Here is a 15,587-nt window from a genome sequence, read left to right as displayed (position 1 = left end):
TAGATTCTTAGTTAGAAAGGCTCTTGGAATAATTTAGTCCAATCTTTTAACTCCTTCATTTCATAAATAGAGAAACTGAGGTCTTAAGAGAGGAAGCAAATTCCTCAAGTTCAAAGAGTGGATTACAGTAAAAACAGGAAATAGAATTAAGTTGTCCTGATGCTCAGATTGGTGTACTGTACTGGGTTACATCTCTTCAAAAAGAATCGGCCATGTGTAGAAGACAGATTTGGTTACTACTTAAACCAGTAGCTTCATAGCCAAACATCCTTTTCAACTTTTCTTAGAGCTTGACCTTCCTAGAGAGCAAGGTTCCACAGAAAAAGGCCAGTTCCAGAAGTTTGTCTTTTTCATGGTATTTTCCACCAACCGACATACAAGTTTAAAGAACACATTCTAAGGAAATTGTATGAATTTGTGATTCCCTCTTGGAGAGATTTTAAGCTCATTAAACAATGATTCATATATATGCTATCTTCTCTCTCTTTGTTTAAGCATATTTAGAATTGTTGATGTTCTTCAATATATAATACTCTCCACTTTATATATAATTCAGATAGAATCTAATACAAACTTATTATGTAAGTTAAGGACTTGTCACTCTACTTTGTCTATTGAAAATACCTCAGGCAAGTAAGCTCAATGGGATGGGCTTGTTTAGGCAGGTTTGTAATGTACCGGCCAAAGGAACTACGAAAGCAGTAAGCCAATGCTTACCTCCCAGTGACCTCCCAGTAATAATGATGAAATGCTGCCTCCACTGGGCCTAGCACCTGGTGAAAGAGCTGTCTGATCTCTTTCTGTTTGAGTCAAGGCGAACCTGATAGGAGAATTAGATGGGGGTCTAGGAGCATATTGGAAATTGCAGCAAAGCATAACGGACAAAGTCAGTACCAGAAGGAGAAAATCAAGCATCAAATCTAAAAGGATAGTGCAAAGATGAAGGTAGGCACTGAAGCAAGAGGCCCGGAATTGATGCAAGGAAGAAATAGGTTAGGAAAAGGAATTTGAGGCAGGCCAGGCTTCACATTTCAGAATGAGGGCAAAAAGCTATAAGTAAAGGGAAATGGATGCCTGCATACTGCATTCTAGGAAGGGGCATAGTGGTGAGTTTTGCACAGGTTAGAAGTTACCAAAGTTTCTTATGTGAGGCTCTGTAGATTTCCTCCTATCTTCCTGGACAAACTTTCTCAAACTTTGTTGGCTTCTTTTCCTATACCTAACCTTTAAAAGCTGGCATTCACTGTGGTTCTTTCCTAGGCCCTCTTTTCAAACAACATACCATTACCAGGCAATATCATTCATGGCTTAAACACGGATGGTTCCCAATTCTGTATCTCCAGCCTAGATCACTCTTTTAAATTCCTGTCCCATAGGGTGAACTATTTACTAACCAGTTCTACTTGATGTCTTGCAGATATTTCAAATTCTACATGTTCAAACTGAAATTATAATCTTCTCTTCAATCTTATTTCTTCACTGTTCCCTATTCTCAGGACATGACACCACAACATACACAGTTAGTTGCCCAAGCCAAAAACTTGGTTCACATTTTCTACGCCTTTTAATTCACTGTCTATGTCTAATCATAACCAAGTTCTGTTGATTCTACCTGTTAAATATCTCAAGCACTTCCATTTCCCTCCATACCATTGTCTTTATGCCAATCTTGTCCATCATCATCTCTCACCTGAAGAATTGCATTCACCTCTTACTTGGATTGCGCCGATTGGGTCTTTGTCGCCTAACATTCTTTCCTCACCCACCAGGTAAAATGATCTTTCTCAAGTGAAATTCTGAATAAGTTGCTCTTCTGTGAAAAATTTTTAATGACTTCTCAGGAAATCTTTTTTTAAAATTATTAACCCTCAGATAGCATTCAAACCTCTTAACATCACTTACAAGGCCTTTTGTGATAAGGCTTCTGCATACCTCTTTACTCTTAGTACCATTCTCCACCCCACTTCTTACCTACCCCCTCCCCCGCCCACAAATCACATTCCAACCATATAGGACAGCAAGTCTAGGACCAAGGTGAGGCAAATGAGGTGCCAACGGTGCAAAATTTAATGAGGCATTCACTTTCAGGTGCCGACTTTATACATGCATAACCCTGAAAGTAAGTGTCTCTCTTTTTCTTTTTCCAGTCTTATATTTTTATTCCAACTTTTCGTACCTCCTAAATATCAATGTCTTTGTCATGATTAGAACTTCCAGTTCTCCAGAATGGTTTTGCAGACCGTATTCCCTTAATTGAGCTATTTGTTATGAGGTGGATGGACCTAGAGTCTGTCATACAGAGTGAAGTAAGTAAGAAAGAGAAAGACAAAAACCGTATGCTAACACATATATATGGACTTTAAGAAAAAAAAAATGTCATGAAGAACCTAGGGGTAAGACAGGAATAAAGACACAGACCTACTAGAGAATGGACTTGAGGATATGGGGAGGGGGAAGGGTAAGCTGTGACAGAGAGAGAGAGTGGCATGGACATATATACACTACCAAACATAAAATAGATAGCTAGTGGGAAGCAGCCGCATAGCACAGGGAGATCAGCTAGGTGCTTTGTGACCACCTAGTGGGGTGGGATAGGGAGGGTGGAGGGAGGGAGACACAAGAGGGAAGAGATATGGGAACATATGTATCTGTATAACTGATTCACTTTGCTATAAAGCAGAAACTAACACACCATTGTAAAGCAATTATACTCCAAGAAAGATGTAAATAAATATATAAATAAAATAAATAAAAGTAAAAAAAAAAAAAAGTTGGTTCTTAATCCAGATGGAAGTGAAGGTATGTGCCTCTTTAAGAGTGAGGTGCCGAAGGTATACAATTTAAGAAGGCACAGCTTTACAAAGGTAAGATTTTTCTGTTATCCCAATTTAAGAGATGAGGAAACTGAGACTCAGAGAGTTTAACTGAAAATAGTCCAAGCTCAGATAGCTAAGAAAGAAAGGATTTGAACTCCAAAAGCTTTTGCTTTTTATACTATATCATATTGTCTCCAACTTTTTTCTTTTTAAAGAAAGAATAAATTAATAATAAAATATGAGTTAGGGGACAAAACTACAGTTACCCACACTTATTAGGAATGACTTATTAATACTAGATTAACTATGGTGGGATGAGAGGGATGTCCACACTTATTAGGAATGACTTATTAATACTATATTAACTATGGTGGGATGAGAGGGATGTGTTTAATTCTTAAACACAAGGGAATTTTTAGTTTACTCTCTTCCTGTTCAAATTATTCCATCTCTCTGTGGTAACACTGAGATTGTCAGAAGTTCCTTGCTTCCTTCCTAGGAAAATGTATTTGCACTCATTTAAAAATAAATTAGTGACTACGTAAGTCTTGTAGGTTAATACAGATTGCATTAACATTAGCTTGCCAATTTTCTCAAAGGATTTGTCAGTCATGCCTGTTATATAATCAGAATACAGCAACTGGCTCTGTTTTCATTATACCACGAAATTTAGTACATCAAAATACATTCCCTTTATTCAAATCTGAAGGAAGAATTTTAGGAAAACATTCCTTTCATTTGATTAGCAATTGGAGGCCCTGGTAATAGAGCTGCTCTAGGCTGCTGATTGTTTTAGAGGGAGTATATGGAGACTCCTTCCTTCTCACACTGCTCCAGTCAGTCAGACCCCAGAGTCCTGATTATTCACCTTGAAATCAGACAGCAAATCACATGCTCTTTCTCAACTATGTGCCCAACTTACTCTCAACTACCTTTATAGAAACACAAAGAGAATCTTTACCTGTTTTTCAGAAGTAATCTAAGAAAGATGTCACCATAAGCCTTGCTCTTTTAAAATAGTAATACTCAACAGATTAATGAATTCACCTCTTGTTAGAAGTGGTACCCACCCATACACCTGGTTTAAACATACCCAACCATCTGGCATCCTGCCACAAAGAATCTGGAAAATCCAGCCATAGAGGAAAAACTCCATCCCTATTTATGACCCCTACCCATCAAACTCCTTTAACCAGCCACTTCATGCTCTTTATAAGATCCTGTGTTCCTTGGCTCTCCTTATCCAGTTTCCAGTGTTTCCTGGCCACCCTCCTCAGAGTGGTGACCTATTCAGCCCTCTCGCTCTGACTCATCGCTCCCAGCTACCTACTTTACTCTTAGCTTATGCATTCTCCTTTGATTTCAGCATCATCTTCACTTTTAGATGAAGAGAAATCTCACTGCCAGCCCCACATATGAAAAAATGCCAGAATAAATAAAAATTTCTTCATATGCTATAAACTTGTTCTGGAAATCTGAGGGAAAAAAGTACATCTCTCTACATACAACCAGAGGACAAACAGGCACTCTTAGCACTCCATGTATGTGTCCTAAGTCAAGAAACAGGAAAAAATAGTATGGATAATTTTTTCTCTGTTGTAAGCGATAGTTACAAAATTCAAGCTATGATAAAAGAATAAAGAAAGACATTCTTTGTCCCCAAACAGTTACAAATGTTAGGAAAAAAACGTAAGTCAAATGCGATCAAAGATACTCAACACAGTACCTGGTTAGATTTAGAAAACTAATTAAATGTTCAAGAGTGAACAGTAGGGGAGACAGAAAAGGGGCAGTGGAATTAAGATTTATGGAGGCACTAGTTAAGTGCCAGGCATTATGCTACGAGTTTTACTCAGATTCTTCCATTCAATTCTTATAATAGCCCTGAGAAGTCCAAAAAGTTTAAGCAACATCTAACATCTATATGTATTTACAGTGTACCTGATGTTGCACTAAATGTTTTACATGTGTCATTTTTATCCTCATGACAGCTATATGAGATAGGTGCCATTACCATCTTAGCTTTACAAATGAAAAACTATGGTTTAGAAAAGTAACTGTCCTTCTGAGGTCAGGCAGCTAGTAATTCATACAGGTAGGATTTCAACCCTGGCACTCTGACTACTAAATCCATGATCTTGACCAGGTAATCAAAGGGTAGATTTCAACAATTAAAGACAAAGGCATCAGGAGTAATTGGAACCCAGGTTTCTAAGCCACAAAAATTAGACTCTTTTTTTTTATGACTAAAAGAATCTAAATTAAATGTCGCTAAACCTCAATGCTGATTATGTTATTTTCAAAGATCTACAATACTAGCTAACATTTATTTGTTTGAATTTTTAAATTTTTGTTATGAAGTATTTAAGAATACTAAAAACCCAGATTTAACTTGTGTTAATATTTTGCCAGCTTCAGATCCTTAAAGACAAAGAAAATATTAAAGTTTTTCTTGGAATCATCTCTTCACTAGAAAACCATTTTCCTCCTTTTCTGTCTCTGAAATAACCACTATCTTGCAGTTGTTATATATTATCTACACATTTTTGTACTTTTATCACATATAATTTTTTCATATTAATCTAGTATTCAGCAGACTCTATAATTAGTTCCAATAGTTAATCTGTAGATTTTCTATGGATTTTTATCTTGAAATTTCTATGTACACAATCAAACCATCTGTAAATAAATAGCATTGTTCCTGTTTTTAAGATAATTATGTTTCTTACTGCTGTTTCTTATATTATATATACGGGTTAAAGCCTCAGATGTAATGTTGAATAGACACATGGGCAGCAAGCATCTTTTCTTGTTCTTTTTAAGGAAAATGTTTCTAAGGCTTTTACAACAATTTTGGGTTTTAATAAATAATCTCTATCTAGTTAAAGAAATTCCCTTCAATTCCCACTTTTCTAGGAGATTTAATCATAGTTATTGAATTTTGTATTTTTTTTCATCTATTGAGATGATCATATAGGTTTTGCTACTTTAAACTGTTCATGTGGTAAATTAAACTAACAGTAATTAAAATATCCTTGAATTTTTTTGATAAATCCCACCTTTTAAAATTATTTTTCTACACACTCCTGTATTTTAGCGTACATGATGGATTTGATTTGTAAATATTTATTTTGGATTTTTGCATTAATACATATATAAGTGTTATGGACCTATAGAATTTCCTTCTAGTATCATCTTTGTCTGGTTTTGTTATCAAAGTTTTATCAGCCCCTTAGATGAGTTAAGTTTGGTTTACTTTTGTTTTAACTTGCAGATGGACTTACTTCAAAGTCAGAGAACATCATGGCTAGTAAGTCCAATGTATCATATCTTGGAAATTTTACCTCATTTCTTCAGTTTCCACCTGAAAAATCCTGGGGAATAACTCTAATTTTTTTTGCTTGAATCAACCAAATGTGGTTTAGGCAGCTCCTTTCCAAACCACATGGCTGGAGTGGGAAAAGGAGAATTTCTAAGAAGAACGTAGGGATTCTAGGAAGACAGTGCTATAGCTATACACTACAAATATCTTCCACGTTCATTCTAACACGCCATAACTAAAAAGAACACATAATAAGCACAAATATTGATTAAAGGAAAAGAAAAGGATTTGTAGCTAAGCTTAACCACCTACTACCTGTGTAATTTTGGACCAACTATTTCACCTCTTTGAGATCCTCTTTCATCAGCTATAAGGAAGGAAAAGAAAATAATCTACCTCAGAGGCAGGTAGAGTTGAATGAGCTTGCCTATGAGCTTCTTGAGTAGAGAGGCCATGTCTGTATCCCCAGCACTCCACACAAAGTAGCTCAGTGATAGTTGAATGAATGACTCCTGGGATGTAGAATTCATTTAAGGCACCCAACCCTGTGCCTAATTCAGCCCTACTTACATAATTCATGCCTAATTATTCTTTCCACACTCCCAAGGAGGCACAGTAATATTAGCTTTAACTGCTTTAAAAACCCCTCCTGCCTCACATGTTTTGTAGACCTTCTGGGAAGATAAAGCCATCCTAGCTGTAACCAAACCTTTGCAAATGTCTAGGTCTCCCTTCTAGCTCATCCACGCTAAATTACCAAATAGTGTAAAGGGAAAGTACAGGAAAAGGGAGTTCTAAATTGACCATGTTCTCCCCCACTCCTCAAGGGAAACAAAAAAAAAAGGCAGAAGATAGTAAGACACTAGAAAAGCTGCTCTGGCTTTGAAATGCCATATTTGACCTTAGGTCTGGGAACATAACAAGTTTCACTCATTTATCTATTGAAGGAATTATCATGATTCAAAGTCAGGAGACTGTGAGTATATGCAAAGGGCTAGACAGAAGCCAATGTTTAATGAAACACTGGTGAAACCTTCCCAGAAAAGGCTGGCTTAGTCAAGTTAAATCAAATCTCTAGTGAAAGCAAACTTGCTACAACAACATCGGCTGCCATTTATTGAGCATTTTCTAGGTAGCAGAGTCAGGATTAAAACACAGATCTGTCTAATGCCAAGGCTCGTGCTCTTTCCAATATGCAGCGTTGCTTTCTAATCAAAACAGCTCTGAAATTGACTAAAGGACTTTCCTGCAATTGCATCTGTGCTCATTTTACCACATGAAGGTTTAGTCACTACATTGATAGTATTGTCAGACTTTAAGACTCCACTGTATGAGTGAATCTAAGTGAGTAGATTCTAGAAACTTCCCAAGGTAAGGAGAGCTGTTAAAATAGGCCTACAACTCTCATGGGATTCAGTAGCTATCTATCTCTATTTCCAATTAGCTATGAATGAACTATGGAAATACACAGCAGAACTCCAGTGCTACACAAGCTTAGAGGAGCAGACTAATACTTATTGAGCACTTCCAAGTATCAGGCTTTACACTGAGCACTGTACATATATTTAATGCTCACCACAATTTTCTGAAGTAGTTATTATTATTCACCATTTTACAGAAGTAACCAAGGCTTTCACACTTAGAAAAGTGTGAAAAGCAGGACTGGGAACCAGTTTATTATGCCTGTTGAATCCAAGCTTCTCCCTTATTTCTTACAGGGGAAGATTTGACTGTCAATCAAAAAGGGAATAATGGAGCAGATAATTAGAGAAGGCATATCCTAGAGATAGATAGGGACCTATAAGGACAAGGAAAGTATAAATTTCCTGAGAAGCTAAATTAGTCATTGGCATTAACAGGTATGATTGAATAGCTTTCTCTTTAAAAAAAAAACATTAAAAATTAAAGGAAAAAGGTGATATCCATGCTCAAACACTGATTATTTGCAAGATGTTTTTTACCATTCCTTTTTCCCATGCACTAAGACTCTGACCCTATACAAACCCCAGATCCTCAGTAAAAGAAGCATTCCTCCAATTATTCCAATCCTCTTTAATGAGATTTGCTTGGGAAATTTTAGTTACATTAAAGAGAAATCAATGAGGGATGTAATTCTGGGAATGAGGCAGAGACGCCTACCTCATTTTTGAAATATCAGCAGGAAGGACATCTCAAGAACAAAAGAAAGTTAAAAAGAACTAATCAGAGGGTGGGGCGGAGTCAAGATGGCAGACTAGGAGGACGTGGAATTCGTGTATTCGCACAACTAGGGCACCTACCAGGCACCGGTGGGGTACCACAGACACCAAAGGGGACGGAAGGAACCCCTAGTAACTGGTTGTTTCAATTATATTTTTATTTTTCCTATTATATTTTTTTACCTTTCTAATTTTATTTTGTTTTATATTATTTGATATTGCACTGCTTCTTATTTCTTTTTTTTTTTTTTTTTTTTTTTTTTTGCCACACCATGCAGCTTGCAGGATCTTGGTTCCCAGGCCGGAGGTTGGGCCAAAGCTCATATGATGGGAGCACTGAGCCCAAACCACTGGACTAACAGAGAGCCTCAGACCCCAGGGAATATAAATTGGAGTGAGGCCTCCCAGAGGTCATCTCAGCACCAAGACCCAGCTCTATTCAACTGCCTGCAAATTCCAGTGCTGGACGCTTCAGGTCAAACAACCAGTAAGACAGGAATATAAGCCCACGCATCAAAAAAGAAAAAAGAAAATGAAACGACAAAAAACATGTTACAGATAAAGGACCAAGGTAAAAACCTACAAGACCAAATAAATGAAGATGAAATAGGCAAACTACCTGAAAAAGAATTCAGAGTAAGGGCAATGAAGATGATCCAAAATCTCAGAAACAAAATGGAGAAAATACAAGAAACATTTAATAAGGATCTATAAGAATTAAAGAGCAAAACAATGATGAACAACACAATAACTGAAATTAAAAATACTCTAGAAGGAATCAATGGCAGAATAATTGAGGCAGAAGAAGGGATAAGTGAGCTGGGAGATAAAATGGTGGAAATAACTGCCAGGGAGCAGAATAAAGGAAAAAGAATGGAAAGAATTGAGGACAGTCTCAGAGACCTCTGGGACAACATTAAATGCACCAACATTCAAATTAGAGGGGTCACAGAAGAAGAGAAAGAGAAAGTGACTGAGAAAATACATGAAGAGATTATAGTGGAAAACTTCCCTAATATGGGAAAGGAAATAGTCAATCAAGTCCAGGAAGTGCAGAGAGTCCCATACAGGATAAATCCAAAGAAAAACATGCCAAGACACATACTAATCAAACTATCAAAAATTAAATACAAAGAAAAACTATTAAAAGTGGCAAGGGAACAGCAACAAATAACATACAAGGGAATCCCCAAAAGGTTAACAGCAGATGTTACAGCAGAAACTCTGCAAGCCAGAAGGGAGTGGCAGGACATATTTAAAGTGATGAAAGGGAAAAACCTACAACCAAGATTACTCTACCCTGCAAAGATCTCATTAAGATTCAATGGAGAAATTAAAACCTTTACAGACAAGCAAAAGTTAAGAGAATTCAGCACCATGAAACCAGCTTTACAACAAATGCTAAAGGAACTTCTCTAGGCAGGAAATACAACAGAGGGAAAAGACATACAAAAACAAACCCAAAACAATTGAGAAAATGGTAATAGAAACATACATATTGATAATTACTTTAAATGTAAATGGATAAAATGCTCCAGCCAAAAGACATACACTGGCTGAATGGATACAAAAACAAGACCTGTATATATGCTGTCTACAAGAGAACCACTTCAGACCTAGAGACACATACAGACTGAAGGAGAGGGGATTGAAAAAAAGATATTCCATGTAACTGGAAATCAAAAGAAAGCTGGAGTAGCAATTCTCATATCAGACAAAATAGACTTTAAAATAAAGACTATTACAAGAGACAAAGAAGGACACTACATAATGATCAAAGGATCAATCCAAGAAGAAGATATAACAATGGTAAATATTTATGCACCCAAAATAGGAGCACCTAAATATATAAGGCAAATGCTAACAGCCCTAAAAGGGGAAATTGACAGTAACACAATAATAGTAGGGGACTTTAACATCTCACTTTCACCAATGGACAGATCATGGAAGATGAAAATAAATCAGGAAACACAAGCTTTAAAGGACACATTAAGCAAGATGGACTTAATTGATATTTATAAGACATTCCATCCAAAAACAACAGAATACACTTTCTTCCCAAGTGCTCATGGAACATTCTCCAGGATAGATGATATCTTGGGTCACAAATCAAGCCTCAGTAAATTTAAGGAAACTGAATTCGTATCAAGTATCTTTTCTGACCACAATGCTATGAGACAAGATATCAATTACAGGAAAAAAAATATAAAATATATAAACACATGGAGGTGAAACAATACCCTACTAAATAACCAAGAGATCACTGAAGAGATCAAAGAGGAAATCAAAACATCCCTAGAAATAAATGACAATGAAAACACGATGAGCCAAAGCCTATGGGATTCATCGAAAGTAGTTCTAAGAGGGAAGTTTATAGCAATACAATCCTAGCTCACGAAACAAGAAACATCTCAAGTAAACAACCTAACCTTACACCTAAAGCAATTAGAGAAAGAAGAACAAAAAACCCCCCAAAGTTAGCAGAAGGAAAGAAATCATAAACGTCAGAGCAGAAATAAATGAAAAAGAAATGAAGGAAATGATAGCAAAGATCAATAAAACTAAAAGCTGGATCTTTGAGAAGATAAACAAAATTGATAAACCATTAGCCAGACTCATCAAGAGAAAAAGAGAGAAGACTCAAATCAATAGAATTAGAAATGAAAAAGGAGAAGCAACAACTAACACTGCAGCAATACAAAGGATCATGAGAGATTACCACAAGCAACCATGTGCCAGTAATATGGACAACCTGGAAGAAATGGACAAATTCTTAGAAAACCACAACCTTCCGAGACTGAACCAGGAAGAAATAGAAAATAGAAACACACTAATCACAAGCACTGAAATTGAAACTGTGATTAGAAATTTTCCAACAAACAAAAGCCCAGGACCAGATGGCTTCACAGGCAAATTCTATCAAACATTTAGAGAAGAGCTAACACATAACCTTCTCAAACTCTTCCAAAATATAGCAGAGGGAGGAACACTCCTGAAATCATTTTATGAGGCCACCATCACCCTGATACCAAAAGCAGACAAAGATGTCACCAAAAAAGAAAACTACAGTCCAATATCACTGATTAAAATAGATGCACAAATCCTCAACAAAATAATAGCAAACAGAATCCAACAGCATATTAAAAGGTTCATACACCATGATCTAGTGGGGTTTATCCCAGGAATGGAAAGAATCTTCAATATATGCAAATCAATCAATGTGATACACCACATTAACAAACTGAAGGATAAAAAACATATGATAATCTCAACAGATGTAGAAAAAGCTTTTGACAAAATTCAACACCCATTTATGATAAAAACTCTCCAGAAAGTAGGCATAGAGGGAACCTACCTCAAAAGAATAATGGCCATATATGATAAACCCACAGCCAACATCATTCTCAATGGGGAAACACTGAAACCATTTCCCCTAAGATCAGGAACAAGACAAGGTTGCCCACTCTCACCACCGTTATTCAACATAGTTTTGGAAGTTTTAGCAATAGCGATCAGAGAACAAGAAGAAATTAAAGGAATCCAAGTTGGAAAAGAGGAAGTAAAACTGTCACTGTTTGCAGATGACATGATACCATACATATAGAATCTTAAAGATGCTATGAGAAGACTACTAGAGCTAATCAATGAATTTGGTAGAGTAGCAGGATACAAAGTTAATGCACAGAAATCTCTTGCATTCCTATACACTAATGATGAAAAATCTGAAAGAGAAATTAAGGAAACAGTTCCATTTACCACTGCAACAAAAAAAATTAAATTCCTAGGAATAAACCTACCTAAGGAGTCAAAAGACTGGTATGCAAAAAACTATAAGACACTAATGAAAGAAATTAAAGATGATACAAACAGATGGAGAAATATACCATGTTCTTGGATTCCAAGAATCAATATTGTGAAAATGACTATACTACCCAAAGCAATCTACAGATTCAGTGCAATCCCTATAAAATTACCAATGGCATTTTTCACAGAACTAGAACAAAAATTTTTACAATTTGTATGGAAACACAAAAGACCCTGAATAGCCAAAGCAATCTTGAGGAAGAAAAACGGAGATGGAGGAATCAGGCTCCCTGACTTCAGACTATACTACAAAGCTACAGTAATCAAGACAGTATGGTACTAGAACAAAAACAGAAATATAGATCAATGGAACAGGATAGAAAGTCCAGAGATAAACCCATGCACATATGGTCACCTTATCTTTGATAAAGTGAGCAAGAGTATACAATGGAGAAAAAGCAGCCTCTTCAATAAATGGTGCTGGGAAAACTGGACAGCTACATGTAAAAGAATGAAATTAGAACACTCCCTAACACCATACACAAACATAAACTTAAATGGATTAAAGACTTAAATGTAAGGCCAGACACTATAAAACTCTTAGAGGAAAACATAGGCCGAACACCCTTTAACGTAAATCACAGCAAGATCCTTTTGGACCCACCTCCTAGAGAAATGGAAATAAATACAAAAATAAACAAATGGGACCTAATGAAACTTAAAAGCTTTTGCACGGCAACAGAAACCATAAACAAGAGAAAAGACAACCCTCAGAATGGGAGAAAATATTTGCAAATGAAGCAATTGACAAAGGATTAATCTCTAAAATAGACAAGCAGCTCATTCAGATCAATATCAGAAAAATAAACAACACAACCCCAAAATGGGCAGAAGACCTAAACAGACATTTCTCCAAAGAAGATATACAGATGGCCAACAAACACATGAAAGGATACTCAACATCACTGATCATTAGAGAACTGCAAATCAAAACTACAATGAGGTATCACCTCACACAGGTCAGAATGGCCATCATCAAAAAATCTACAAACAATAAATGCTGGAGACCTCATTCATTTCCACCGGACTTTTGTGCAGCAGCCCCAGCTCTTGTCATCGCCATCCCTCCGCTGCCTCCCCCGCAAGAGTTCGCTGTCGCTGGAGCCACCTCCGGTTACTCGTAGCGCTCGATTCTCTCTGCTTCACTTCCCACCAACCGCAACCATTGACGCCACGTTGGGTTATTCGAGTGACCGAGACTGCACCTGGGATCGAGGGTTTCGTGTCCCTCGATTTGGAGGAAGTAGGGCAGGGCCGTTATCTGGAAAGAAGTTTGGAAACCCTGGGGAGAAACTGGTTAAAAAGAAGTGGAATCTTGATGAGCTGTCCAAATTTGAGAAGAATTTTTATCAAGAACACCCTGATTTGGCTAGGTGTACAGCACAAGAGGGAGAGGCATACAGAAGAAGCAAGGAAATTACAGTTAGAGGTCACAACTGCCCAAAGCCAGTACTGAACTTTTATGAAGCGAACTTCCCTCCAAATGTCATGGACGTGATTGCAAGGCAGAACTTTACTGAACCCACAGCTATTCAAGCTCAGGGATGGCTAGTTGCTCTAAATAGATTGGATATGGTTGGGGTAGCAGAAACTGGACCTGGGAAGGCGTTGTCTTATTTGATGCCTGCCATTGTCCACATCAATCATCAGCCACTCCTAGAGAGAGGTGACGGACCTATTTGCTTGGTGCTGGCACCAACTCGGGAACTGGCCCAACAGGTACAGCAAGTAGCTGCTGAATACTGTAGAGCATGTTGCTTGAAGTCCACTTGTATTTATCGTGGTGCTCCCAAGGGACCACAAATATGTTATTTGGAGAGAGATGTAGAAATCTGTATTGCAACACCTGGAAGACTTACTGACTTTTTAGAATGTGGGAAAACCAATCTAAGAAGAACCACCTATCTTGTCCTTGATGAAGCAGACAGAATGCTTGATATGGGATTCGAACCTCAAATAAGGAAGATTGTGGATTAGATAAGACCTGATAGGCAAACCCTAATGTGGAGTGCTACTTGGCCAAAAGAAGTAAGACAGCTTGCTGAAGATTTCCTGAAAGACTATATTCATATAAACATTGGTGCACTAGAACTGAGTGCAAATCACAACATTCTTCAGATTGTGGATGTGTGTCATGATGTAGAAAAGGAAGAAAAGCTTATTCATTTAATGGAAGAGATCATGAGTGAGAAGATGATTAAAACCATTGTTTTTGTTGAAACCAAAAGAAGATGTGATGAACTCACTAGAAAAATGAGGATAGATGGGTGGCCTGTCATGGGTATCCATGGTGACAAGAGTCAACAGGAACGTGACTGGGTTCTAAATGAATTCAAACATGGAAAGGCTCCTATTCTGATTGCTACAGATGTGGCCTCCAGAGGGCTAGATGTGCAAGATGTGAAATTTGTCATCAATTATGACTACCCTAACTCCTCAGAGGATTACATTCATCGAATTGGAAGAACTGCTCGCAGTACCAAAACAGGCACAGCATACACTTTCTTTACACCTGATAACATAAAGCAAGTGAGTGACCTTATCTCTGTGCTTCGTGAAGCTAATCAAGCAATTAATCCCAAATTGCTTCAGTTGGTCGAAGACAGAGGTTCAGGTCGTTCCAGGGGTAGAGGAGGCATGAAGGATGACCATCGGGACAGATACTCTGTTGGCAAAAGGGGTGGATTTAATACATTTAGAGACAGGGAAAATTATGACAGGTTACTCTAGTCTGCTTAAGAGAGATTTTGGGGCAAAAACTCAAAATGGTGTTTACAGTGCTTCAGATTACACCAATGGGAGCTCTGGAAGTAATTTTGTGTCTGCTGGTATACAGAGCAGCTTTAGGACTGGTAATCCAACAGGGACTTACCAGAATGGATATGATAGCACTCAGCAATATGGACGTAATATTCCCAATATGCACAATGGTATGAACCAACAGGCATATGCATATCCTGCTACTACAGCTGCGCCTATTGGTTATCCAATGCCAATAGGATATTCTCAATAAAACTTTAGAAGTATATGTAAATGTCTGTTTTTCATAATTACTCTTTATATCGTGTGTTATCACACAAGGTAGTCATTTAAGAAACATGGGAAATGAAGAAATGACTGCAGTGCAGCAGTAATTATGGTGCACTTTTTCGCTATTTAAGTTGGAAATTTCTCTACATTCCTGAAACAATTTTTGGTTTCTTTGTACTAGAAAATGCAGGCAGTGTTTTCACAAAAGTATACGTATAGTGATTTGAAATACAATAAATGAAGGCAATGTATGGTCTTCCAATAAAAAATATTTGAAGACTGGAAAAATAAATAAATAAATAAATAAATAAATAAATAAATGCTGGAGAGGGTGTGGAGAAAAGGGAACCCTCTTGC

General features: G+C 37.2%; 1 protein-coding gene and 1 pseudogene across 1 annotated transcript in view; one reads left to right on the top strand and one right to left on the bottom strand.

Annotated features, from left to right (window-relative positions):
• AGBL4 (AGBL carboxypeptidase 4) overlaps nt 1-15,587 on the bottom strand; it is a 1,267,959-nt gene that overhangs the window by 956,288 nt on the left and 296,084 nt on the right. The window lies entirely within an intron of this gene.
• Nucleotides 11,067-15,228, top strand: LOC117309376 (probable ATP-dependent RNA helicase DDX5 pseudogene; annotated as a pseudogene).

The sequence above is a fragment of the Tursiops truncatus genome, chromosome 1, assembly GCF_011762595.2.
Source record: "Tursiops truncatus isolate mTurTru1 chromosome 1, mTurTru1.mat.Y, whole genome shotgun sequence".
In the NCBI taxonomy this organism is placed as follows: Eukaryota; Metazoa; Chordata; class Mammalia; order Artiodactyla; family Delphinidae; genus Tursiops; species Tursiops truncatus.
Note: the sequence above shows the minus strand (reverse complement) of the source record. Positions and strands in the feature narration are given on the sequence as shown.